The 26,900-nt window shown below is 42.4% G+C and overlaps 1 protein-coding gene across 1 annotated transcript in view; it reads right to left on the minus strand.

Moving 5' to 3' along the window:
• SPOCK1 (SPARC (osteonectin), cwcv and kazal like domains proteoglycan 1) overlaps window positions 1–26,900 on the minus strand; it is a 529,169-nt gene that overhangs the window by 226,989 nt on the left and 275,280 nt on the right. The gene's annotated exons all lie outside the window — the stretch shown is intronic.

Below are 26,900 nucleotides of genomic sequence, written 5' to 3' on the forward strand. Positions count from 1 at the left end.
TACCACTAAAACATACTCCCAAGCCTCCCCCTCCTCTCTTGCACTTCTAGCACTTGCCCCTAGGGCAAGTTGCAATATTACAAGCGGCTTGTAACCGACCTCTCCACTTCCAACCCCACCAAATGCAGTCTCCATCCAACAGCCAGACTTGTCTGCTTCAAACCCTTGAGCAGCTTCATCCTGCCTTTGGAATAAAGTCCATATCCCAACTGACCTCCGCTGACCCCTGCAATCTCATATCCCGCTCTTTTCCCCTCACTCTATACACCCTAGAAGCACTCACCTCTGCTCCTTGAGCACACTCAGCTTGTTCCCACCTCAAGGCCATGTGCAAGTTGTTTCGTCTGCATGAAAGGCCAACTCCACCACCCTTTGCTTGGCTGGCTCCCTCTTTGTCACCAAGATCCAGCTAAAAGATTTTCTCCTAAGAAGTGATAATCCCAATGACTCCAAAGAAGATGATTTATTCCCTATCACCATACGCCATTTGTTTCTTTACAAGTTTGCTGAAGTTGATGTTCCTTTTGCTTGTTTACCAGTTGATCTCCCCACTAGACTACCGGCTTTACAAGAGCAAGTTCATTCACTGCCATGTTGTCGCTATGTAGAGCAGAATTTGGCTTGGTACTTGGTAAGAATGAATTATTCAAGTGCTGTCAAGGAGTAAAGTGAGATGTGGATGTTTCTCTACATGGTTTCAGAATAAGAAGAAAAGCCATGAATGGGAAATATGAGGCAGCCTATTGCACGCCAGTGAAAGGAAGCTGTCATGCTCTCTAACGAGCTGCATGCCCTGTGGGTAGTGAGTTTCCTAGGCCTGAGAGTGTTCAAGCAGGGACAAGTCAACAGTTTACAGGAAATGAATGATTGGACTACACAACCTGGTAGGTGGCTTTCATCCTATGACTCCATGAGATGAAAAAGGCCCTGCTCTTGGCAGTGATGAATTGTCTGTGTGGGGTGGCAGGAAAGGAGACAGTGGAACTATGCACTTGGGTTGCAGAGGCTCTCCCAGCTGCTGCTGTGATTGCAGGTGTCCCTGTGTCCTCGGATCCTGAAACATGCCTCTTGGACTCAGTTTTAGAGAAGAAGCATGATCAAGTCACAGCCACCACTGAAGGTCAAATAACATTTCTTACTTGTTACATACAGACTGAGGAGCATCTCTGTGCCAGAATAGCCTGAGCTGGTCACTGGGGAGAGAAACAGTGGAATAAAAGAAAAAAGGAACATCTAACTGAGTTTTGCATAGCACTTATATGTACTCGGCACAGTTCCAAGCACTCTGTATAAATTAATTCATCTAGTCCTCACCAAAGCCCTATGAGAAAGACACTATCATTGCCACCACTGAACGGATGAGAACATTTAGACACAAAGAGAGGTCAACACACAATGCCCAAGGTCAAATATCTACAATGGCAAAGCCAGAGTGAGAAGCCAAGCAGGCAGACCAGAAAACACACTGGTAACCCTCACACTATCCTGCAGCACAACAACTCAAAAGCAAGATTCAATATGTATCATTCTTTTCAATTCCTCTACAAGAACCATTAGCTGTGCTCAAAAACCTACTTAACATCCTTGTTAAGGCTGCCACACTGGGCTGAATTCCAAGAAGCCAGTAATAATCCCTAAGTGGAAGCACACTTAAGTTTAGGTTAAAGAAAAGGGCTTCTGAGAGTGCAAACACGAAGCCACAGAGTGACCTGAGAATTCCCTCCAAGCCTCTGGAGCTTCATGCCCCCAAGGCCATGCTGGCCACCTAGGCCACCCACGCTGGGTTCACCTGCCTATCTCTACCCAGCTTTCAAGTTATAGGAGGCTGCCAGGCACAGAAAGAGAAATAAGAGTCCTTAGCATATGAAAAAGCCAACAAGGTGAAATTATTTTAGAAGGGTACACGACTGAATGGGAGAAGCCGGGGCCATGACTCAGTGGAATTTTTCGCCCTGCAATTTACTAGCAGAGGCACAAGAAGCTAGAGACTTGCCCCACCGTGTGTCTGTTTCTTCACCTGTATCAACCAACTGCTCCTTAGGGCTACTGTGAGGTATCAGTAGGTGTATTTAGAAAATGCTAATTGTAATTCTACAAATTAAAGTTGCTTTTAATATGTTACAACCAGCATATTTAATTTAAACAGGAGAAACTTCACATAAATATCATCATAGCTGACATTTATTAAGCATTATCTATGTTCCAGGCAACATCTTATGCGATGTATTTGGGGTGTTTGATTTAATCCTCAAATGCTCTATAAAGACAGGCCAAGTATCAAGCCCATTTTACAGTCAAGGAAACTGAGAACCAGAGAGATTTAAAGACTTGTCAAAGGGACATGATGATGATGAAGTGGCAGACCCCAGATTTGAACTCAGCCAGGTGATTCCAGAGGCCACATGCTGCTGAACCACAGAGGCACCAGCCTGTGAAGAATATGAGAGTAGGGCACGCTTGCCCCTGGAATGTGTACATAAATATACCTATATATAAAGTGCAGTCCTTGGCCCTGAGTAACAGATTGTCCCAGTTCCAGTCTCAGGTCTCCAGAATGTCCTCTTGCCCAGGTCCTCTGGTATCCAGGTAGGGAACCCCGAGCAGCCTGTCTGATGAGTTCCTTCCATGCCTGTCACCGGCCAGCACTGCTATCACTCTGCCAAGGTCACTGACAACCCCAGCTGCCCAGAATGAGCACCTGCAGGCCTGGAACAGGGCCACCAGCAGGGAGCCTTTTCAGTGGGGGGCTGTTCTAAGTTGGAACCAACACACCAGCACCTGCATTCTCTTGATTTAGTATTATGTAGTAGAAGGGATGGTGAATAAATGATTTACAGGTGCACATATATTTCCTCCATGAATTTTTTCAATCAAACTTTTTCTAACTGCAGGAAGAGGTATAGGCTTCAGTTGCAACACAGCCCTGGGTTTCCATATGCTTTACCTGCAGGTAACAATAGGTCCCCTGGGTTGCCTCCTCTGCCAGTGTGAGATGGTAAATGGAGACATCACTGTGGGTGGACTTAATAGAGCCCTGTAGCAGGAACAGAGACACTGGAGGAGGTGGCAATGTGACTCAGGGACAAAAGACAGGGGTCAGGAACCAATATTTACTGAGCACATGTGATGTGCTGGGCCCTGTGCTAGATGCTTCTGGGGTGCTGGAGGGTTAAATAAGAGGATGCATGTAAAGTCTCAGCCCCGGGCCTGCTCTGCTCATGCTCCACCAATGCTACTTGTGGTTCCTGTGATTTACTATTGCCATTGATTATTATTTTTAATTATTATCATACCCTATGAGTCCACAATCCTACACGGTTTACAATCAGAGCACAGCTCATTTATTTATCAACTTAAAAAATAAGAAATTTCATCCTTTACTCTCCCTGGAAGGCATTTTAAAAGGTTCTAAACATACAATCCCCAGCAACATTAATCAAAATCCCTCCCTCTCCCATTCATCTCCCTCACACCCACAAAAGAGCCAGCCTCACTATGAGCACTCCCAAAATAATCCCAATTTAAATGTCTTTTTCTCTTTGCCCCCAATTATTTTGACTGGCTTAACCTCTCTCCCAAACAGAAAAACATTATTTTTTTCTATTTACGAGTAGGAGAGAAAAGCAAAAAAAAAGGCTGGCAATTACAGGATTCTCTTTGTTGAATGGCAGAGCGGGGAGCTCTGTGGATATGCTCATATCAATAACTTTTGCCCCAGAATTATTATAATATGGATGACTGTGTGAACTGGAGGATGTTGTCCTTGTTTTTAGAGATGAGGAGATGAAGCCTGAGAGGTGTTAAGAAAGGCCACACAACTCACAGATGGGAGAAAGACTGAATTCTGCTTCCCTAAAGAGACCATGCCATCCAAAACACCGTTTCATATCTGAAATTCAGTGGATTAAAGATAAAGAAAATGTGGTGCATATACACCATGAAATACTATGCAGCTCTTAAAAAGAATGAAATCACATATTTTGCAGCAACATGGATGCAGCTGGAGGCCATTATCCTAAGCAAATTAATGCAGGAAGAGAAAACGCAATACTGCATGTTCTCACTTATAAGTGGGGGCTAAACAGTGGGTACTCATGGATGCAAAGATGGCAACAATAGACAGTGGAGACAGCTACAGGTGGGAGGGAGGAAATGGGGCAAGGACCCATAAATGAACTATTGGATACTATACTCAGTACCTGGGCGATGGGATCAAGCGTACCCCAAACCTCAGCATCACACAGTATACCCAGGTAACAAACCTGCACATGTATCCCCTGAATCTAAAATAAAAGTTGAAATTATTTTAAAAAAATAAAACTAAGCAGAATTCTAGTTTTATGGAGTAAAGGAAGGAACACAGGATGTGGAGTTAGCTCTGACGGTAAAACCCAGTTTCATTCCTTCTTGATGAAACAATCACCAATCAGCAAGTCTCCTAGCCCCTTTTGACCTCCATTTCCTCATTTGTAGAACTGGGATAATTAAGTCCTTGTTTTATAGGAGTGTTGTAAGAATTCAAAGAACATACTCAACAAATGTTATTTCCACCCTTCAACCTAATGAGACATCTTTTAAAAAAATTTCTATATGTAGCCTCTTGAATGTGGCAGCAACAATCTTTTTCCCTTTCAATATCAAATCCCACACCATGGTAGTAATTACTCACAAAGACTGTTTTTACTATTTCCTATCTCCAAAATATATTTTCTGTTGGGTAATTCGAAGCTATTAAGGCTGCCAAAACCCTAAATAACCAGGCCACGTCAGAGCCAGCATTGCATGACCTGCATGCTATAAATGAATTGCTTGTAAACCCAAGTAGATGTGGAGGTAGTTTGATTTTGCTCTGATATGACTCAAACTAATAGAAACACCATAAATATCCTTCCCAAAGTTGGAAGCAGGCAACATTACCGTTGGCAGTAAATGTGAAGCCATTTTCATAATAATTTGTTGAGCCAAGAACCTCGAGAGTGGCTTCTGTGACAGATGAGAAGTCACTGGGCTTGACTGAATCAGACTAACCACATATTACTAGACTGTACTCTGCCTCCATTATGGCCCTCCTGAGAATTCAGTCTCAGTGTCAGTCAAATCAGGACAAAACAAGAACCCAACCCTTTCGCCTAACAACGGCCAGGAAAGTTACATTATATTAGAAGGTAGAAAATTGATTCATACAGTCAATTAGCATGTGGTTACTGGGATCACGTTTTAAAAGAGGCACACGATACGCTTGGTATACAAATATAAAACCACAGGAAGTGCAGAGAAAAATAAACTTTCTCAAACACCAAAGGTAATAAATCCATATTTATGCTCTTGGGCATTAAGACTCAAGTACTTCCAGTGCTCTCAATGTTCCACTATAGTCTTTTCAAACTTGTGTATTTGCCAACACAACTAGATTTGATATTGATTTTTTGTTACAAAGCCAGAACTGCAAGATCTTGGGACCAAATATAAGATCCAGAGTGGTCCCTTCTTCTCCTTGCATTTCCAATTCTATAAAATTTCAGGGTGACACTTCGCCCTGTTATACATAGGACAATTGAGCAAAGTGATGAGGAGATGTCAGTTGTATAATATCAGCTAAATGAGTTTCAATTTCATTCCACGCTCTGTCAGCTTCCCTTCTTGCACACCCTCCTTCTTCTATAGAACAGGAAAAAGAAACTGGGCCAAGTTTTATGTGAATTCATCTCAAAGAAACACTGAAAATGCCACCTAAAGAAGCAGAGAACTTCCTTGCTTTCTTAATATTTTCAAGGCTAGAACTGGATACATTCTTTATCTAGGGAATCCTTAAGGCAACATCACATCTTAGTCTTTGGAGAACTAAGAATGAATATACAAAAACATGTGCACTTGTTTTTGAAATGCTTTAGAATAATCGGTTTTATTTCAGAGTCATTTCATTCCGTTATTTAAAAGCCTCCTACCAATCCTTTTTATTAACTCAAGAAGGTTCAGGAGAGACATAATAAAAGGCACATTTGTAATACAGGTCAGATACACGGTCTGGGACTAGGGGGCATCTGGAGAGGTGAAGGTAAGCCTTTACCAATAAGTCATCATTGTGAGTCCCAGAGCTGTCATTCTCTAGATAACCCAGTCACCAGGCAAGGCACGCAGAGGCAGCTGGGATGCAGGGGAAGGTTTGCCCAGTGCTCCACTGCACAGCTCTCATCTTCTAATTCTGTTATTTGTATTCTCCCTAGTCCGGCTTTATGCCAGTTAGGGAAGAGAGATATCTAGACCCAAAATTGTCAGTAAACTTGGCCGCATGACATCACTGGAGTCCAGGGGCTCAATTCTAAGGTTGTTCTTTCCCCCAGTACTCTGTCCAAAAGCCAATCAGCTATAATTCTCTGTAATAAGCCAAAACAATATGGAAACACAGTTGTCATTCTCAGCAGCCAACACACCAGCAGCAGGGAGATGAGCTGGGGTCATAACTCAGCCCTTCGTATACCTGATGCCCAAAGAGAAAGAAGACTAAGAATGATAGTTCTAAGAGAAACCTCTAAAACCCCCAACTAATGCTATTTCTTGGAAGATGAGGAAACAGAGGTCCAGGGAGGTAAAGAAACACAGTTCCACACTTTAGCCCCTACTATCCTGGATCCCACTGGTGCACAGGAGTTAAGAGCAGGATCTTCAGAGTCAAATAGATCTCAGATTTCTACCGCAGCTACCCACTAGCTGTGTGACCTTGAGCAAGTCTTTAAGTACCTGTGAGGCTTAGGTCCTACAACTACAAAATACAGGGCACCTACCTCAATAGGGATGTTACTGTGATATTGTGATAGAAGAAGTACATATTTGGTCTGTGCCCCTGGTTTCTGAGACAAAGCTCCTAAAACTCTTACGGATAAGGGTATAGAAAGATTCTATAGATACGGAATGTTTTGTTCTACTATTTGGTCTTTGACCCTGGCTTCTAGCAGGCAGTTCCTAAAACCCTTGGAATATCTGGAGTGATGAGTGTCTTTTGTACACTAATGAGTTGACTGGCAGTTGGGGGCCCCAAGATAGCTTCCAGATGGAGACTGGTCATCAGAAAGACCAAGGTATGAATAGAGGGTTGGGACTTTCAGTCCCACCCAACCTCTCAGCTGGGGAGAAGGGCTGCAGGTTGAGTTGATCACCAATGGCCAATGATGTAATCAATCACGCCTATGTAATGAAGCTTCCATAAAACCCACAAAAGCAGGGTTCAGAGAACTTTTGGATTGTTGAACACAATCCAAAAGGGTGGTGCACCCCAAGAGGACATGGAAGCCCTGCCCCCTTCCACACACCTTGTCCTATGCATCTCCTTACCTGGCTGTTCATCTGTACCCTTTGTAATATCCTGTATAATAAATGGGTAAATGAGAGTAAAGTGGTTCCCTGAGTTCCATGAGCAAGTCTAGCAAATTAATCAAAGCTGAGAAGAGGGTTATGGGAACCCCAACTTATATAGCCAATCAGTCAGAAGCACAGGTCACAACCTGGGGCTTATGACTGGCATCCGAAGGGGGGTCCATCTTGTGGGAGTGAGCCCTTAACCTGTGGGATCCAATGGCAACTCCAGGTAGACAGTGTCAGAATTAAGTTAAACTGTAAGACATCCAGTTAGTGTCCACTGGAGAATCAGGTGTTGGTGGGGAGAAACTCTCACATATTGTGGTGACTAAAGGTGAATTATTCTGTATTGAGTGTGTTGAGTGTGCTGAGAGTAGAGACAAAAAACAGGGCTTTTTTTTTTTGTAATGTTTCAGACTAAAAATCAGGGACAATCAAAGTGTTTCACCCAGTGTCTGGCAAATAATAAGTTTGCAATATATTGCAACTAATATATGAATGATGGTGCAATTTCTCAGAATCCCTTTAAACCATAATTCTTTCCAGATTAATTTTATTAATTCAACAAACATAAGCTGAATATATACTATGTGTCAGGCACTGTGGATTCTTCTGGACAGAAGCAGAGAGCGGGAATTGTGCATCAACTTTGGCCTGATTTGCCTGCATAGTGCCTGATTAACAATCTTATCTTGGTCAGGTGAGAAGCCCATATGGTTACTTTTTTAGTCCATGACTGACCTAGAGGCCCTGGGCCAAAGGCAAGGAGCCTTAGTCCTTTCAAACTGCATTTCCAGAATTTCCTAAATTTGTATTTTTTGTGTTGCCAGATTGCTTTACCCTGAAGCTGAGCTTCCTTGCAGTAGACAATGTCAGAGGCTCACTTCTTGCACGTGGATAACAGCCTCAAGCAGTTGGCTGGACAAAGACAACTGCACAGTCTGTTGAAATAGAAAACTGCGGAGAGTGGGGTAAACATAACCCCAAGCTTAGCCTCTGACCTCCCAGACTCAAGCTGCTGCCGACCAGGGGGTAGGTGCTCAGCCAGGTCTAGGGGAGGTCAAGGCCATGAGTCTTGGTTTCAATGCACTGCAGAGGCCTCTGCAAATCACTGTGGATCCTTTCAGGAAGGAGAAAGCCCACTGCAGCAGCTGGAGACCATAAAAGGTGATAATCTGGGGCATAGTCATGGGTTTCATTCTTGATGAGGGGGAAAAGAGTGGAGAAATCAAGCGAAATCATCCACCCCAGCAACACTATAGTGATATCTACCCTTTACTGAGCACTTGCTATTCAGAGTGCACGTGTTCATTACAACTATCCCCATTTACTCATAAGGAATCTGAGGCTTAGAGAGGATAAGCAACTAACCCGAGGTCACATAACAAGTAAGTGCAGAAACAGACTTCACACCCAGGAAGTCTCATAGATTCTGCACACTGACTATACTGACAACAACACTATCAAGAACTCATATTTTTAGACTTGATGAGCCAAGCTCTGTGCAGAGCAATTATATTCTCTCATTTTATGCCATCAAACCTCTATCAAGTAAGTGCCATTGTTATCCCCATTTTACAGAAGAAGAAACAAACTCAGGTCACATTACACTAGTGGGTGACAAGGCTAGGGTCTGCCTCTAACCACCACGCTCACAAGAGCACTAGATTAGGAATCAGGAGACCTGGTTCTAGTCCTGTATTCACCACTCAATGACCATATGCTCCAAGCTAATTCAGCATCTTGATGAGCCTCTAGTTCCCCATCTGTAAAATAGGGGAACAATACCTCCTTCTTGGAGTTTGAGTGAGACTCCAATAGAAGGGTGCAGCACACACACACCTGGGAGAATGGTTATTACTGTGATGATAATGACCTTCCTTCCATCTGGGGTTGCTGTTGTATACAGCAAAGCCCTGGAACCAAATCTTGCCCTGGTCTCATCATTTTAATTCATTGTACTCTTGAAGCAAGAACAGTGTCAACAGAAGTACTGCCAACAACAACAACAAAACCAATGTGCATCTGTTCTTGTCTGCATTTAATTTATACCAACACTAGGAAACTTAGACCAAAGAAAACTGCAACCAAAACTCAAGTGCAATGGCCTTTCTCATTATAATATTCCTTAATACTTAGCATAATACCTAGCCCAGGGTCGAACACATAATAAGAGTGAAAATATTTCCAAATGACAGTAAATAGTTAACAAAATTACTGTTACTTACTGCTATGAACCAGACATTGTATTATCTCAACTTATCTCCCCAACCTATAAAAAAGAGGTTACTTTTATTTCTATTTTACAAATGAAAAAAACTGAAGCTTGGAGGGGAGATATATGTTGGCCAAAGTCACAGAGCTGGCAAGTGGTGCAGCCAGAATTGAAACCCAAGTTTGTCTGAATCAAATACAGAGCCCACCTCCCTAGAGTACCATTGCCAAGGCACAATAAAAAACATCCAGACACCAGAAAGTGACGTCACTTCTACAGGGCTGAATCCGCCCTTACAGAAGCATGTGGCTTCATCATTCATTTAGAAAGAAAGGATCATGTTTATCTGCTTCACCAGTATTTCTCTACAGCCAAGCAGACTTGTGGCACATTGCAATCACTCAACAACAACAACGATGTCAGATGACTGATTGAATAAGCATGTATTAGTAGCTGTGGTCTATACCTTCAAACCAATTGGGATAAATAATAAGACACAGGCATGAAAAGATAAACAGAAACAATACCTCACATACCAAGTGCTAGTGTCAGGATACAAATGAGAAGAGATAAGGGGGAATGAGCAAGAGATAGTGGGGCCTGACGTGGTCAGGAAACTATATTTGAGCTGAATTTTAAAGAAAGTACCTGAATGAGTAGAAATGACATGAGGCAGAATTTACAGTATATTAAATCATGATCAGTTTACTGTAGAAATATTCTACTCCTATGCATATTTTTTCATTCACAAGTCCTACCCCCAATTTTTTAAGCAAAAGCTCAATGTAATGAGCTTGTAATGACAAGCTCCCTTGAAATGACAAGGGAAAAGTTAATATTTACTCCTTAATTGGGTGCAGACCACAAGCATACCATGTCCTAAGCACACACACACACACTGTGACTCAACAAATGAAAGCTAAAGTCTTGCCCACAAAAGATACTGGATAAATATTGGCTAGTGTGGGTGGGTAGGTGGCAGGGTCTATAATTTCAATGGGAGAAAACAATATTTCTGAACACTTACTATGTGTCAAGAACCAAACTTTCTATAGGTTTTCACATCTAAGACATACGAGAAGGATGTTTTTACCTCTCTAGAAAACAGGTATATTCCTTCCAAATTAATGTTAAGAATCTGGTTTGCACTCAGGCAATGAGGTGAAATGTCTTCCAGGCAGCCTCACCCACTTGGTGAAATCACCCTGTATACAGGTCTGGCCTTCAGACCAGGAAAGGAAGAACTGTGCTCTGCAGGGTCCCTATGGTCAGATTCTTCCCTCTCACCTAGAGAAGACTTACATCAACTAAGCTTTGAGGGACAAAAGGAAAAGCCACAGCACCAAAATGTCTCGTCTTCAATGAGAATTAGAACAGTTGTGATGATAGTACCTTCCTGGAATGTAAATTTTACTGGATGATAATTTTACACATTTTTTATACCAAAATAAACACAGATATGTTAAGAAGTAGAATTCAAAATGTGTATGAGTTTTTAAGATGAAACCTAACACTTCAAAGAAATTTAAGGTTTATGAAAGATTGCTTCAGGCCATACTCCCAAACCTCCCAGCAATAGGGTTCATGTTCCCCTACCATGAGCAGTTTGTAGTAGAAAGTTTTGGTAAAGCTCTGAGTTTGTCAATTTTTGTAGATTCAGGAACCACAAGGTATCTTTAGGATAACTGCACATTTTTGATCTGATGCATAAGGGTTCATTTCAGAGGTTAATCCTCAAATTCTATGCCAGTTAAAGTTCTTAGGAACACACAACTACCTATTCTAGAGACAAAGAAACTAGTGTTTAAAGAGATCAGTGGCTGGCCCAAGGTCAAACTGTGGCAGAACTGTGGTTCAATCCAGGTTCAAAGTCAAAGCCTGGTCCCTCTTTTACAGAAGCAAATGATCCAGGGGGCATACCAAATGTCCAATGAAAAGATGGCTCATCATGTAATGCTCCCTATGACATGAGTTCTGAAGTGAGTAAGGATGACCAGGCAATCCATGGCATGGCAGGGAAAGGGGGCACTGAGGTAGACCCTAAATGACAGGAGGGACTCAGACAGAATGGGTGACACATTCAGCAGGTGAAGGCTGTCTTGAGCAGGGGTCTCAAGATAATCAAATGAGATGCTTGTATATGGCCCTGCAGAGCACTGGGCACAAAGAAAGCATGCAACAAACATTAGCTGTTATGGCTCACTCAGTTCAGCATCCAGACATTTATAAAATACTCACCCAGGGCAGCCATTGTGCTAGTGATAGCAAATAAAAATTGTATAATATAGCAATGTTTCTTTCAAGGATCATACAGTAAGGCCAGGTGCGGTGGCTCATGCCTGTAACCCCAGCACTTTTGAAGGCCAAGGCGGGTTGATCACTTGAGGTCAGGAGTTCGAGACCAGCCTGGCCAATGTTGTAAAACCCCATCTCTACTGAAAATACAAAAATTAGCCAGGTGTGATGGTACATGCCTGTAGTCCCAGATACTCAGGAGCCTGAGGTAGGGGAATCACTCAAACCGGGGAGGCAGAGACTGCAGTGAGCCAAGATCACACCACTGCACTGCAGCCTGGGTGACAGAGGGAGACTTCGTCTAAAAAAAAAAAGGGGCTCATGCAATATGTTAGCAAAATAAGCGAGTATGAAATGAGAGCAAGGGAGATTAAAACACCACCCAACTCTACCTGGAGGAATCAGGGGTTGGGGGTGTGTTGTGAAACCATCACTGGGAAAGGCATAAAAGAGGTTATCTTTTGGCTGACTTTCAGGACAAGTAGGAAATCACAATGGAAAGAAGTGGCCAAAAGGCATGGTTTTAAAATAGGCATAAGGCAGGAATTAGGAGGCTTGAGGACAAGAAGAGGAGCCCAGAGGCAGGAGGTGGGTTAGGAGGCAAGTTTCTGAAGGCCTAGGTCAGGAGAAGGGAGTGGATAGCTCAGACTTGACACTGGGAACAAAGAACAAGACAGGGAGGCCCATGAGAAGCCACAAGGAATCAAGATAAACCAACAAAGACAACAAAACTCAGTTGACTGAAGAATTTCTTTCATGTACTGGAGTCTCTTTTCAAACATAATGAATAAATAAACATGCTCCCAGTAACAAAGCAGTACTTTGCTTCTATCTAAATCACTCCCCAGAGCCCGTGGTTGTAGGAGCACTGAGAGAGCACCATCTCATCCAGCAGCAACTCCTCTTCTTGCAGAGGCCCCTGTTCTGGGCAGCACTAAGCCGAGGGGAAAGAGACAGAGTTCAAGAATGTGCTGGAGTCTGAGAACAGGCCCCACTTTGCCTTGCCTCCACCCAGGGACAATGGACTAGAGCCTCCCCCACCACAGCCTCCGTTCCCCATCTGTAAAACATGGACTCTGCAATTGCTTCCAGCTCAAATGCTCTGATTCTAAAGATGGGATTTCGTCTTCAGGGATGGGATATAATACGCCTCTGTGCTGCTTAGAGGTTGTCATCTATATCCAAATGTCGGTATCACACTGTGGTTTGAAATAAAAAACTGCTTGGCAAAGTCAGCCACTGTTACTGAAGTAAGTACTCACTGTACTTCTTATATTAGTAAGAACAGCTTGATAACATTTTTACTGATCATCTACTATGCAAAGTACTTAAAACGCCTGACTCAATCATAGCAATCTTTTGCGGTAAGGACTATAACATTCTCCTTTTACTGATGAGGAAATTACAGCTCCGAGAAGCTAAGTAATGTATCCAAGGTATTGTGGTTAATAAGTGACAAGCTGGAATAGAAGTCAGGCTGTGTGGCTCCAACCCTACTCCTATCCATTATACTGCACTATCTTACTTACCCAACCTCACAGCATCTATATTACTACATAGGTATAGATGGTCAGAAGGAGAAGGAGAAGGAGAAGGAGATTTGGCAAGACCCAGCTTAGGATTGCCAACACTCACCCTTTCCTCCCCTAAGGGAGACATGACTAATCAATTACAGAATTCTTCCCCACTGACTTGTGACCACAAATCCATTTCTAACTAATCAGAGTTCAAGATGAAGCTCGATCTTTATCTTCATCTCTGGGATAATGGAATCCCATCAGAGGGGTGTAATTTGTTTAAGGAAGCGCAGCTTGTTAGTGACAGAGTTGGAAGTAGAATCTTGGTCTCTTGACTTTCAGTCTAATGGGTTGATGGTAAGATCTCCCTATGCAAAGGACAGTGCCTTTTCTAACTGACCAGAGAGAAATAATAGAACGTATACCAAAGATGACCACATCATCAGGTGCCAGAGGAGACTGCTCTAAATCCAGCCCTAACACATGGTTCTTGGACATTACAAGTTATCCAATTAATGGCCACTGTAAAACGGCATTCCTGCTTTGTTCTGATTGAAATGAACAATTTGTAAAGCTGAGAAATTAACTTTCTTTCAAGGTAACAAATATTTGAAGTTGGAATCCCAGAAAACTTGTGAATTAAGCAAAAGAACAACAATGCCACTTATTTAATCCTTCTGGAAAGACTAGATTTTATTCAAGCTTTGCTGGGAAAATTGACAAGTTGTATGACTCAGCTACATCAAACAAATGAGCCACTGGTCTCATTCCTGAGACAGCAGAAGCAAGCTGCCAGAATTGAGTCCTATAGTAGCTAGTCAGATTCTTCCCCTACATTGAAGGTGTACAACAAGCACAAGTGGTCCCAAACCTGCCCAAGGAGGAGCTCCTTCTCATCAGACCACCATACCAGACAATACCACCAAAGATAACTAGTTACCAGGTGCCTGGGCAGAGGCAGCATGGTGATATGAAAGAAAATCATCAACAAGGAAAAAAGCAGTGCCCAGGCTGGCTCCAAGCAGGCTGAAGTGGGACAGACAAAATGCAGCGTCCCTGCCAAGGCACCCTTTTGTTGTAAGCCCTGCAAGGGGGAACCTTAAGGAGGCATATGAGAAGAAACCTGTTTTATACAAAGCTCTCTTCCCTAGGATCTCACCTGGAATCTCTCCAAATAGATGACGGCTGTCAAATCTGCACACAGGAAATGCTAGCATCACCCTCTTAATTTGTCCAGTGGCCTGCTTACACAAATACACTGTGTTCTTTGTGTGAACCTGAATTAATGATGCTAAGATGACAAAAATCATTCATCTAAAATTATTTGCTGAGTGGTAAGTAAACAGGATTCTGGCAGTGGGTGTCAAAAGGACCTTTCATTAAATGTTAACTCTTCCTTGTGAGAGGTGGATTTCAGTGGAGGCAAAGGGATTGGAAAAAGTAAGAGTATCCCAACACTTAGCAGGGCCTGCCCCAGGGAAAGCTGGACATCTCCGCTGCTAGAATGGGCCTAGTGAGCCCGGAATTGGCATTGCTGCAAATATGTTTCTTTCTAAAAGGGGATTCACTACTCCAGGACTCGCATTTCTGAATTCATGAAGGTAAAATTACAGCAATTAAGAATCATGGCTTTTTTTCTCCAAATGAATAGAAACTCAAAATATCACCAAACAAAACTCCAGGTCAAATTTCATGAGAAAGTATACCTTATTGCCAGAAAACACACAGATGTGTGGAGAAACAATAACTGGCACAGTGCCTTTGCCCAGTGTTCTAGAGCTCATCATGATCAAAGTATTCATGGAACATATGTCTGTCCAGGCTGTGCTGAGTGCTTAGGAAGCTGAGATCTTGGCCCTGGCTGGGCCCCTAGTCTACTTCACTGAAGATAACCTAGGTGGCTATTTTTCCTGGAGAGACATGATGATTTTATAGGGCCTCCATGGTGTCTTTTAGAGCTGCTTTGCCTCCTTAGAGTGAGCAGGTCCTGAAGAAGCAATTAGAAAATGTGAACCTTTCTAGAGCCATGGCCTTCAGGATTCTCTTCATCTAGACTCTAAGCCCTGGGCAACCCACCCAGTATTCCATCTGCCCCAGAAGCAGATTCTGAAAGAATAGCCCAGGGTATCTAGACACCACGCCCTACATCTAGTGGGGGTCAGTTGCGTCTCCTGACCCAGGAGGGTGGTGTTTCTAGATAGAGCAACAAGAACCCATGTTTGAGAGGAAGGAAGATGGGAAGCATAGAGACAGAGCAGTGCAGAACAAAATCAAACAACCTCAAAATCATGTCCTCCACATCCCATATTGACAACTCCTCATTTCCAAAAGCACTGTTTCGGTTAAATCTGTGGAAAAAGAAAACAACCTTCTCTCATTTTGGGGGGCATGCACCTAATTAATCCTTTCACTTGAGTCACCCTGCCTGGCAGTGCCCCCCAGAATGCATTTGCAGTCACTCTCTATAGCACCTGGCTGTGAAGCCATGAATGGGTCATCATTTTCTAAGTATTATCACATGCAAGGAACTGTACTTTACATGGATTTAGATTACTTAATCCTCAAGGAGCCCTGTGAGGTTGTTTGTATTTTAACCCCACTTTATAGAGGAACAAACCACATCACATAGGATGTAATAATTTGGCCAACATCACCCAGGTCTGACTCCTGAGTCTAGTCTCCTAACCACTATGAACTCCACTGCCCTCTAGTGTAATTGTTGGGCGTCTCTAAACAGTGAGGACACTAAGGACAAGGACTGAATCACAGTCATCTGTTTCGTCAGCACCTTAGATAGGAATCACTGCTCAGCAGGCACTGAGCAAATGGTCACTAAGAAGATGTGTCAGCGAATAGGTAGGTGAGTGAGTGAATAAGTGAAGGCTGCTAGTCTCCATACTGAATCCTCAGCCTCTCTTGGGCACACACACGGTTCCAGAGCACAAAATGTTAACATTCTAAAGAAAGTCTAGTGAAAAAGTCCCCCAACTTTTATTAAGATGTGTGACTTTATATCCATGTTTTCAAAGCATCTTTGCAATTATTCTTAGAATCACTCATTTAACACTCCACCACAGTGAGCCAACAGCCACAGAAACATGGCCAGCAGAAATACATCTGCTTAAACAGGTGTGTCTCACTTTGAGAAAAACTGGAATATAAAAACCCAAATATCTATGTAGAAACATAAATGGGGGAGGCATTCCAATTTTAAAAGGATTCACAAGTTTCCTCTAAATAGCCTGTTGCCTTGGAAATTTCCATTTTAAATGTCTGATTTCAGCACCTTCCAAAAATCCCATCTTTTAAATGTCTGTCCATCCTAAGGTAAATGACCAATGAGTTATAGTTACTAAGAAAAGCACATGGCTTCATGTTATAAAAGTCCAGGCCCATTTCAGAAACTGCCACGTGCATTCAGCTGTAAAAAAGCACTCGAAGAAGCAGCATGCCTAACCCCCCTAAAATGAAAAGGCAATATATATGATACACAGAGGTCTTGTTTCAAGGAATCTGTCCCGACAAAGCAAATAAAAAATTCAACAGATCTATATGTTATGAGGGCAGTTGCCTCATCTCCAGGTGTCGAAAACAGCATGAAATTCCTAATAACTGAGACTTTTACACAACATCTTCGATGAGATATTTTCAGTTTCAGTCAATGACTGAGATGACAATAGATTCCAATTTTAGGAACTTAACTGTATTATTACATCCATGAGGGTCCAACTATCAGAACCATTCATTATGATATGTGTTTAGACTGTAACTAAATTCATTTTCTTGGCATGAATATTCATTATTTTTCTTTAATTGTTAAAATAAAAGTAAGTGTGAATGTCAATCTTCTCTTCCAAGAAAATTAACATCTGAAATATTTCTATGGAGAAACAAGGCAATAATGAAAATGATGAATGAATACTTCTCCTTCTGGGAATGTACACAACCAGTTATTCCTCCCACGGCATCTCAGGGAAGCAGCACCCACCCTCCACAAGGCTCAGGCATTGGGTTTGATTCTGTCTGAAGAGAAAGCCTTGATCAGACTCCATCTGAAAAGGTCTTCCTGGTATCTGGCTTCTTTAACACACCAACTGTCATGCTTTTATTACTATTCCCATCATACAGGACAGCATGAAGCCTCGAGTTTTCTTGTTTTATTTAATGTACTCAAAACTCTGGCTTTTATCATGTCACATCCATACGCCATCAGGAGACAGGACAAAGCAGCTGCAGCATATCAAGGGATCTAAAAACACGCAGGCTGCCTGGGCAAATCCAGAGTATAATAAGAAGATCTGTTTAAGTGCTTCTATTTGATTCCCACCCCTACTTCAGAGTAGGTGGGGGGAACCTCTCTTTGGGTAGGGCCAAGCAAAATACTCTCAGGGGCTCTGTCACCAAACAGTTCAGGTTCAGTATCAGAGCTTAAGTAGGAACAAAGGCTAACACCAATAGCTAATAAGAGCATTTAGTAAATTTGTACATTTGCTTTCTGTGTATACATAGATCATCAGGGATAATTATCTATAGGTTTAAATAAGACCCTCAATTAAAGCATTACCTCTCCTGGATAATCACAGACTCTTAAAAGAAGAGCACAGATTTAATACAACTATAAAAGGGAGACCCCCTTCACATATCTTTCAAGTGGTTAGCCAACATTTGTTTGGCCTCTACTGAAAAAGAAAAAAAGACAATGAAATTCTAAAAACAGATGCTTGAAAACTGCAAGCACATCATTTATGTGTGGGTTTAACCACTTTCATGAAGACAGACATCCGAGGTAAGTCAAATTAATTCAACACAAATTAATTGAGCACCTACTGTGCTCCATGTACTCCTTTTGACACTAGGTCTAGAATGTGCTTTCTCAAAGGGGGCCACACTGTCCCTCAAGGGAGTGAAAACTGGTTTTTCATGGATGAAAACAAAATCTTACATTTCTTTTTACATATAAAGCACAGATATACAAATAGCATCTAAACAGATACGCAGTATATTAGTGGCTTTACATTTCAGAAAGGGGAGAGGCAATTAGGAAAAAAAAAGTTTAAAGTCTTCTTAGGGAAGCGATAATGAAAAAAACTGTTGAGACATGCTGATCTAGAATGACAAAACTCCCTACTCTTACGGAGCTAATAGTCTACCAGTGACATGCAGATGATAAACAAGTGTCTGTGCTATGGCAAAAATAAAGCAGGGAAAGGAGATAACAACTGGGCAGGAAGAGACTGAGGATGGAAACAGGAACAGACCACCATTTCCATCAATTAATTTGTCACTTTTCTCCCAATCATGAAGTGAGAAAAATGAACTTTTGATGACAAATTAAAGGGGTAGCCCCTATAATCCAAGGCAGCCCTATACATAATGTGCTATATAGTATGCAAAAAAAGTAAAAAGTGTGACAATGAAACAACAGGTCTATCTATGGGGGATTGTCTGTTCCCTACCTATTAAAACAGCATGAAATTCCTAATAACTCAGCTTTTGAAATACCATCTTTGATGACACATTTTCAGCACTTCATTTGTGCCCTTTATTTTCCTCTTTACTCACAATTGACTACGTAGTTGGCTGTCTTAATTCCAGGGTCCATCCATCTGAGACTAATGATTCACCATTTGGGGCCTGCTTAATGACTCTCAATGTTATCTCCACATTTATGAGACCCAGGTTTTAACACATATTTTCAACAATGAGATGAAATTATTCTCATTTTATCACATGTTGATAAAATAATGAGCAAAAACATGTTCTAAACGTTCAAAAAATTGCTCAAACATGTAAGGTTGTACAAGCAAAGGTGATGGTCTTGCCAAAAACATGAACCGTTAGCTGACATGCCCTGCCAGAGTTCAGAATGTCTGTCTACTCAGGAACATCTGAAAAAAAATATAAGGTCATTTGTGGGCATCAGTTCATAAAGTACAAAATAAAGTTTATGAAAAAGTTAAATCTGAAAAAGTTGGAATCACCTTAGTGCACGCACCTACTAAATAATAAGAGAATGGTTAAGAGTCATTTCATGAAGTTTACTCCTGAGGTCTTTTTCCCCTAACTAATGATGCCACAGAGATTCCAACTTCCTGCAACACTCTAACATTATAACAGATGCTAAACAAATTTACTCTCCAAGGGAGAGGCTGGTTCTTTGGAAAGAGGAACAGCATAGCTCAGCACTGTTTGTTAAGTTCAGCCTCCCTGTAGCTTTGCCACAACTTTTCTACAGGGAAATTAACAAGAAAAGCTCTCAGCTTAATATATTATTGGAACTTGGCTACAAGCTTATTAGGAAGGAGAAATCATAGGGAAATGCAGTCCATCACTGGATGTCTCCAATATAAATCTGGAAAATGGTGAGACGCTGAATAGACAGAGGATTGCTTGCCGTGTAGGCAGGGTATACACATACATTGTGACTTAATTTACATTTATTCCTTGGAGTAAGTGACATGCTTTCAAGGTACATACTCCAAAGTTGGAGTCCATAAGGAGAAAACAGCCAAACAGAAATCCTTAAAGAATGTTAGCTGAGAAAGGAAACATGTAAAATCAGAATGCCAGTTCACACCTAATTCCCAAAGTACCTATCTACATGCAGATTTCAGAACCAGGGAGAAACTTGAAAAAGCATCACCGATCAACCTGAAAGTAGCAAGCTGAAATTAGGAAGCTGACTCTATTGAGCTTAATAAAACAGAAACCTCATACACATGGCTTCATGAAGGTGTCTAAGCCTCTGCCAGATTACTCTTCCCAGTTAAATAAAATTGTTGCTTCTAACTATTTAATAACAAGAAGAAACTCCCCAGGGAGACCCGCAGGCAGCATGGGAGCCTTGTCCTTCGCACAGGCTGCTGCAATGACCTGGGAAGACAATTAGCCAGGCTTCCTCCCACACTCCAGGTCTATGTTTTAATGGCTTCAATCACAGGGGGCTGGAAGCACAGGCCAGGCTCAATTTAATAGGCAGTCATTCACTTGTGGTACATTTCAAGTGTAAAATAGCTCACTTCATTTTCTTGGTTCCTGTTTATGCTTCTAAAGTTACTCTTGGAGAGAAGATTAAGTATCGTTCTCCCCGAAAGCATGAAAGCCCTTCATGCTCAATCTCTTTGCAGGGCTGTATATTGAAACACGTCCACCAAGCCAGCCCAAGAGCCGCACACAGGAAACCCAGGTGATCCTGAAATCAGTCATCCCCAGAAGAGCCAGTACATAAGCAGAGAATGACAAGAATTAGACTTCAGTGGCCAAGTGCAGAACTGGGCTCAGGTTCCATCTCTACCATTTTCTGGTTGGATGATCTTGAGCAAGTTAGTTAACTGCTCTGAGCCTCACTTTTAGTCATTATAAAATGGAGACAGTAAATGCAACTACCTCATAGAGGTTACTGTAGAAATAAAATAGGATAATGTCTACAATGCTTGGCAAAGTGACTGTCACACAGTACACATGCAAAATTGTTAGCTATTGTCATCAACATCTTCATTAGGTACTAACGAGGATTAAAGAACTTTCAAGTTTCACTCAGCCCCTACTCAGGTGTTACCTACAACTATTTCCCTGCACAGAACCTTCCCTAAATGGATCAAACATGTTCACCCATACTCAAACACAAACTTAGACCTTCCGCACTCTCAAATGCTAGGGCATGCCACACGATGCCTCGACATACACACTTGATGTAGCAGTGGTTCTCCACTTGAGCATCCTTTAGAATCACCTGGAAGGCTTGTGAAAACACAGGTTTCTGGCTCTATCATCAGAGGTACTGATTCAGCATGTCTGAGGTGGAGCTGCAAAATTTGCATGTCTAATACTGCTGGTACAGGGATCACATTTTGAAGACAATTGCGCTAAAGAAAGGAGAAAGAGAAGCCAACTTCAAGAACTGAGAAAGGAATATGTGCAAACAAAAGCCTTTTGTGAGAAGCTCAGAACCAGAAGAAGTCTAGCCCTCAAGGACACTAGGAGGTCTCCCCCCAGAGAGCACCAGGAATGGTGCAGGCAGCCTTCTTCCCACTTGGAGCCAGCCTCACCAGCCTCCTGGATCTTGGACTGTTGGGCTGACCCAAGGCCACAGCCCAACAGGGACATCCAGACCCAACCTAAATCCTGAAAAGAGATGGGGTTTTTGAAACAAGGCTATCAGTGGGCTGCACACCATCCTGCTCAATTATCATCTCTTCCTCCTCTGTGTTAAAGCAATTCGGCAGCACAATGATTCTTCACAGGGAGATTGATGGGCGTCTTTCATGCTAATTCATTCTGGAGTTGGGAAGCCTTTATTTTCCTCATGACATGAAGAAAATGATGGCAGACATTTCCTGTAGAAATGCCACTGCATTCTTTATAATGTCATTCAGCTGCTGCCAGAATTAAACTATTGACCAAACTAATCTGTTTACCACCCCCGTTATGGCTTGATCTCCTTGCCCCAAGGGGTGAAGCATCATGTTGCAAAGGCATCCACATTTATTCTCAGTAAGTGATGCTGGATTGCAAAGTGCCATGCATACAGGCTGGGTTTTTAATGTCATGGAAGCCCCGCAGAGGCCACCTCATCCTCCACTGTGCTTTACCCACTTCAAACCATCCCCTACCTCCTTGAGGGTTAGATCCAAACCCCTCAACATGGCTGATGAGCCCCATATGACCAGACTCTCATTTTCACAGCTTCCAATCTCCTCTGGTCTCACTCTCTACACCCTAGGGAACTCCTACCCATAGGCTCAGGACTTGCCCATCTCTGGGCCTTTGCATAGGTTGTTCCCTCTGCCTGGAAGATGGCCCTCCCCTGCTTTCTCTAGATGCTTAATTTCTACTTGTCCTTTATTCAGTTTAAGTATAACTATTGTGTGCCCTGTAGTATCTTATACCTCACATGTTATAGCAATCATGTTGCTGATAATTATTTGTATTCAGATTATAAGCTTTGAGAGGCCAAGAGCCATATCTAATAAAGCACCTAATAAAAAATGTGATGTAACAGGTGCTCAACAAATATTTATAAATGAATGCATGGATAGCTAGCTCTGACAACTCCCTCTTTCAAAGCCTTCCTCTGTTATCCATCTGCAAAATGAGGAATTTTGACTGAGGATTTCTAACAAGGGATTTGTGACAAGGGGACAAAACAGGGGCTCCAGAGAAGCTGCAAGAAATGAAGTTCAAAGCATGCAGGGGATCAGAACACCCTACTCCTGGACCTTTCTGTCTTTTGTGAACTACAGTACTTTTCCCTTAGCTTCAAGGCAGTGGAGAAGGATGCTTAATGGCAATACTCCTCAAAGCATAGACCCTGAAATCCTAGGGTTCCAAGAAAGTGCCTCAACATCTATTGTAGAAAGCAAGGAGTAGGCCAGTCTTAGAAACTGTACCTTAATCCATTTTATGTACTACGTTCTAGGTGAGAGTTCATTTGCAATAAAAGTAGACTTTGCTGCTTACAAAAAGGAAATTTGAAAGCATGAGCTGAATTGGTCACTGAATTAGGATTTAAAGTACATCATCATCAGAGGGTCATGAAATCCTGACAATCCTCTGGCTCTGGTATGCTCGAAACAGATAAGAATCTTTGAGAATTTGGCATCTCTTGCCCAACTCACTACCAGGCATTGAGAATTGCAAAGGAGCCTAAAAGCCTTCTACTCTGGTGAAAAGAACAAAGCTTCCTACACAGCAAGGTTTATAGAGTAAGGAAACATAGGGAATAACCCAAACTCAATAACTCTCTTAGAAGAAAGGTCACAGCTTCAGATCAGACCCTGGGGCTTTGCAAACAAAGATGAGGGCAAGTTATCATAGGAGCAAAGGGAACAGCCAACAGTGCCAGTAACTCTGGATACAGATCACCAATGCAGATTTGTGCCATAAGCTTGTGCCTCTTAGACCCTTCCCTCCTCTGAATCTTTCTTGTCCTATTTCTCGGGGCCTCGTGTGAGGCAGATACATCTATGAAGAGGAACCACAAAACTCTGCGATCTGGACATTTCCTCATCCATATCCAATGCAGAAAAAGTATAAATACCCTTTCTTTAATAAAGCTAATCAGCCCAAATATGCAACGATGAGAAAACCAAACCTGTTTTCTTTTCTTTGCATTTTCTCCTCTTCATATATCTGCAAACAGGAATACATGGCTTTCTGACCAATGCCAGTTGATCTGAGCATCCCTGAATGACTTAAGCCCCGGGACTCATACATGATACATGGCTGGTACAACTGCAGAGATGGCTTCAGCCAACATGAATGACCAAGGAGGCTGTCACTGTACACAGTTTGTAAAGATGGCACCCAAGCCATAGGGCAAGACTTAACCATCCAAGTGAGACTTCAGACTGAACACAGAAGTGAATCACAAAACGACTTTTTTCCAGGACCCATCCAATATGAGACTTAAAAAACTAATCATCAGCCAGATGCAGCGGCTCATGCCTGTAATGCCAGCACTTTGGGAGGCTGAGGTGGGTGGATCACTTGAGGCCAGGAATTCGAGACCAGCCTGGCCAACATGGTGAAACTCCATCTCTACTAAAAATACAAAAAATTTAGCTGGGTGTGGTGGTGTGCACCTATAGTCCCAGTTACTTGAGAGGCTGAGGCATGAGAATCACTTGAACCCAGAAGGCCAAGGTTGCAGTGAGCAGAGATTGGGCCACTGCACTCCAGCCTGGGTGACAGAGAATCTGTCTCAAAACAAAAACAAAAACAAAAGAAAAAAAACCTAATCATCTTCTCAAAATATTGCTTAAATGTTACTCAGGTGGAATTGCAGTACAAAAGTACAAAATTTTAAAAATCACCTCCAAGAATATTTTAAATATGTTTTGCTGAGGGGCAGAAAGCATGTACAAATATAATATTTTCAGTTTAATTACTACATAGTAGCTCTTACCCAGATAATGGATTTACCTCAGAGCAATGTCAGAATTTAGGAACAATCTAAATATACTTCTGCAATCCCGCATTGGTCTTGATTCATGAATTTGTTAGAACTTACCCTGGGTGGCTTTCAGTAACCAGCCGAGCTCATGCACTGCAAATACAGGCACTGGGAGCAACCTGGGCTGCCCAGTCCAGGCCTTCTTCAATTCTGATTAGGGGGAATTTGTGGTCAGACTGGAGCTGCTCCTGGAAAAGCATCATCCCCACTAGACATACAATGGGAATCTTCAACCTATCTTGACTGGGATACAGCAGGAAACTTACAGACAGAATAAAATGATGAACTTATTTTTGCTTTTCCATTTATAGTTAAGAACAGTAAGATAAAGAGAAAAAAAAATAATGTATGTTGATCTTGGCGAAAGTATGAATTGGGACATGTGAATGCATGTGAAGGAAACTCAATGTGAACTAGCTCAGCCAAGGAACACACCTCCCTAGCTCATAAAAACAAACAGCAAAAAGGGGGGCTGGTCTCAAGGATGACTGGTACCAGGGGCTAGTCTAGTACCAGGTCCTAGAGACACCTCTGGTAGCTCTCAGGCCCCTAGTCACTCCTTTTGATCAGGAGACAGACCCTATGGGAAGACGACACTCTCACTTGAATCACAAGATTAGGCAAGAGGAGAGACACATCTGCTAGAAAGGTGGATGGCTAATGTCTGGTCAGACCAAACAATAGATGTCCATAACAGGGGGCTCAGATGAGAGATGTATTAAGCTAAGAGCAGCCTTGTCACTATGCTGTAGAGCAGCAGTCCCCAGCCTTTTTGGCACCAGGGACAAGTTCATGGAAGCAAATTTTTCCACAGACCAGGAGGTGGGGTTGGGGGAAGAGGGTGCACAGAGATGGTTTCAGGATGAAACTGTTCCACCTCAAATCATCAGGCATTAGATTCTCATAAGGAGTGTACAACCTAGGTCCCTCACATGTACAGCTCACAATAGGGTTCGCACTCCTATGAGAGTCTAATGCCGCAACTGATCTGACAGGAGGCAGAGCTCAGGCAGTAAGGCTCACTCACCCTGCTGCTCACCTCCTGCTGTGCAGCCCATGGGTAGGGGACCCCTGCTGTAGAGTAGTGACAACGAAGGCAGCCTTTGGCCAATGAAGGAAAGGCAATGCAAGACTCGCCCATGCTCCACTCTTAACAAAAGGGGCCAGTCAGAGACAAGATTGGATACTCTGGAAACTAAGCTTGCCCCATTTTCTTTATATGCAAACATCTATTGGCAACAACCTAATATGAACTCAGAGCCACTGAGCGCACATAAGACGCATGCTTCATTATAGTCTCTTGGGTAGCTAACTTCTTAAACTTTGTGCAAGAGCCTTGTCTCAAACCAATAGCATCCCTGCAGAAAGACAGACCCAGCCAGTCAGACAAAGACATTCACACCCAAGGACTTGGGGATTCTCCTTGGAAAGAAAAATCGCCCCATCAGCTTCCTGCAAAATGAATGTTACAAGGAACCAGCGAGAGCAAAACAAAACACCACAGCCTGGGCTGTCTATTAAAAAGCAAACACTCATAGGTAATGTTTATTTTATTCCTTGTGCTTATTTGGAAATTTTAAACACAATGAATCTTTACTACTTCTTCACATCACATCTTTTTATTGAATTTTTTTGTTGAAATCATTTTGGATTCATATGCAGTTGTAAGAAATAATCCAGAGACATCCCATTTTCCTTTACCCAACCTCCCCAGAAAGTGACTTCTTACAAAACTAAGTACAACTGTACTTGCACTATTTGTGTATGTGTGTGTACATATGCCTAGTTCCACAAAATTCCATCACATGTATACCTTCCTGTATCCACTACCATGGTCAAATACAAAACAGTTCCATCACCACAAGGATCCCTGGTGTTACCCCCCTTTTTTTTTTTTTTTTTTTTGAGATGGAGTTTCACTCTTGTCACCCAGGCTGGAGTATAATGGCATGATCCTGGCTCACTGTAACCTCCACCTTCCCGGGTTCAAGTGATCCTCCTGCCTCAGCCTCCTAAGTAGCTGAGATTACAGGCATGTGCCACCACAACAAGCTAATTTTTGTATTTTTAGTAGAGGCAGGGTTTCACCATTTTGGCCAGGCTGGTCTCGAACTCCTGTCCTCAGGTGATGGAGACCCACTTCAGCCTCCCAAAGTGCTGAGATTACAGGTGTGAGCCACCACACCCAGCTGGTGTCACCCTTTTATAACCCACCCACCTTCCTGCTGACCCTGCCCCCTTGTTCCCCCACTATCCCTAACCCCTGGCAACTACCAATCTTTTCTCCATTTCTAAAATGTGGGCATTTCAAAAATATTATATAACTATACAGTCTAACATTTTGGAGACTGACTTTTTTCACTCAGCAAAATTTCCTGAAGATTCACCCAGGATGCTGCATGTATCAGCAGTGCATTCCTTTATTATTGCAAAGTACTATTCCATGGTATGGATATGCTACAGCTGGTTTAACCACTCACTCACTGAAGGCCCTCTGGCCTGATTCCAGATTGTAGCTATTGTAAATAAAGCTGCTATAAACACTCATGTGCAGGTTCTTACATGA

The sequence above is a fragment of the Pongo pygmaeus genome, chromosome 4 (genome assembly GCF_028885625.2).
Source record: "Pongo pygmaeus isolate AG05252 chromosome 4, NHGRI_mPonPyg2-v2.0_pri, whole genome shotgun sequence".
In the NCBI taxonomy this organism is placed as follows: Eukaryota; Metazoa; Chordata; class Mammalia; order Primates; family Hominidae; genus Pongo; species Pongo pygmaeus.